This window comes from Lactuca virosa, chromosome 3 (genome assembly GCF_052849685.1).
Source record: "Lactuca virosa cultivar CGN04683 chromosome 3, Lactuca_virosa_CGN04683_v6, whole genome shotgun sequence".
Lineage (NCBI taxonomy): Eukaryota > Viridiplantae > Streptophyta > Magnoliopsida > Asterales > Asteraceae > Lactuca > Lactuca virosa.
Window position 1 is genome coordinate 218004568 of NC_136428.1, and position 2661 is coordinate 218007228.

Genomic DNA, 2661 nt, shown 5'->3' on the forward strand with positions numbered 1-2661 from the left:
CCAACAGAGTCTAAATGAAAGTTGTAGATCTTGTTTTACCTACGCGTGGATATAAAGAACGTCGAAAACGGAGCCCGTATGCGAGAGTTATGATTTTTCTAAGACGGGAGGCTGCTGTGCGAAATCGGGTCACGTGGCGCAATCCTGGCCGTTGCTTCCACCCCAAGGCTAGCCACCAGAAGGTGACATGTGGCATGGACTCGATGAGTATGACCTCCTACTCGACGAGTAGAGCTGTTTTCCAGCCTATAAATAGAGGTGTCGGGTTCCCTCATTCTTCACACCATTCCAACCTTTTTTCTCTCTCTCTCTAAACTCTCTCTCTAGCCCCCAAAACCCCCCTAAGCCTAGGTAAACCCCCTAGCACCCGAAGGAAGCCTCGAGGCTCCCGAAGCCCCGAGAAAAGAGCCTTTTGGCTCGGGAACGCTGCTCCAGCGAAGCCCGGTTTTCGAGAAAACCCGCTGTAAGTGAGTTATGCCTAACCTATCTTTAGTATAGCTTATGTCCTATATAGTAATGTTATTAGGACCTTATAATAAGTATTTGGGCTATTATTATGAGTTATATAAGTGTCGTTATAATATCTTTTTAACCACTCGCGGTACGGGGAATCTGGTTTAAAGGGCCTCATAGGGTTGTTGGATTTCAGAAGTGCTATATGCCAAAATGGTCCTGCCCTCCGGTGTTTTATGTCTGGCCCCACATAGTGGTTGGAAAATATTGTTTAAACGCTTATATAATAATAATAATTCTAAGACTAATAACTAGTCACGGTAAATATTAGACTAAAATCTAGTGGTAATAATACTAGGTTTCGTCGGAGGAAAATAGAATCGTTAGAAGCGAAGCGCTGCCCGAGTTTGGGAATCATCACTTTAACAAGTGAGTGCATAGTTACTTTCATCTTACACATAGATAGGAAGTATTTTATATAAATTACGTGCTATGTGTGTATACTGTCTGAATACTTGTTGTCTATGCTGGATGAAACGTTTTATACATGTTTTAAGTGATCTAAACTGTATATGTATTTTATATCTACAAAATGTGTTGGGAAAAACATGGGTAGATTAGAGGTGAGATAAATGATGAGCGATAAAAGATGAGAAAAATGATGAGCGATGAAAGATGAGATGAATGATGAGCGATGATATATGAGTGATAAAATATGGTGTGAAGCGATGAGCCAAACGTTGAGCCAAACGATGACCCAAGCAATGGCCCCGTCATCTAGCAGAGTATGGATGACAACCACGGACTATTCTAAACAGTCTAGTGGAACACTAGCAGGCTCGCAAGCTGTAGGTGTTGTGAACGATGTGTTCACCCAGTGTACTCTAAAAACCCATTGACAGGTATTACGAGTGGATTCTCGAAAACGATACTGTCAATAAACGAGATAAACCTTGGCGACTATGCCGACTTAGTGTCGATTACTTAGGATACTCCTTAGGAATGAATAAACGAGGAATAGCTGAATCTTAGGGTAGATCCTTAAGAGTAAAGAAGATAATGAGGATGGGTAATTGGGTTGATTTTTTTATGTTTAACATAATAATTATATTATTGTGGGTTGAAAACCGTATGTAATCACCAGGTTTCCCAACCTGACACACTCAAACTTATTTGTATCACAAGTGTCGATATGAAGCTACTTTACACTGAGGGATTTAAAAGAGATGTAGATCACTAGTGTAAATGAATGTAAGTTCTGTTTATGCTTATGTTTATGTATTGACGATGACATCCCAAATGTTTTAAAATGGATAAAAATACTTTTCTTCGGAAATGATTTGATAACGTATTTATCATGTTTTTCTGGGAACAAATTCCGCAACATTTTTATTAAAAGAGGTACTCTGATTTTTATAAAGCATAAACAAAATCGGGCTGATCTGGTCGTGAAAATGGGTATGTCACTATATATATATATATATATATATATATATATATATATATATATATATATATATATATATATATATATATATATTGGCCTAATAATAGATTTAGTCATTATATTTTTTTATTCAATTAAGTCCCGAAAACCGGTAATCGTATTTAATTTAACCCTTTTACCCAGCTAATAGGTCAACCAACTTTTAAAAATTACATTTGTGGCCCAAATGTCATAATTTGTTACAAATTTGGTCCAAAATTTACACTTTTGACCCAAATTTTAAATTTTATTGCAAATTTGGTCCAAAATTTACTCTTTTGGCCCAAATTTTAGAATTTTGTTATGAGTTCATCGTAAATTTAGTTGTTTTTATAACTTTTTTTCTCAAAATAATATTACGAATATGTTTTTTTATAAAATTATATATATATATATATATATATATATATATATATATATATATATATATATATATATATATATATATATATATATATATATATTTTCATATAAAAAATCTTATTTTTTCTATATTAAAACATTTTTTTAAAAACGTTTTTGTATACGAAATATCTATTTATAAAAATAGGTATTTATTAAGTACATAAATATATACAAATTTTTTTATAAAAAAATTTGTATAAACATGTATTTTACAAAAAATATATATACAAACACCTATTTTATTATAAATACATTTGTATGCAAACACATATTTATAAAAAAAATATAAAAAAACACTTATTTCATAGTAAACGTGT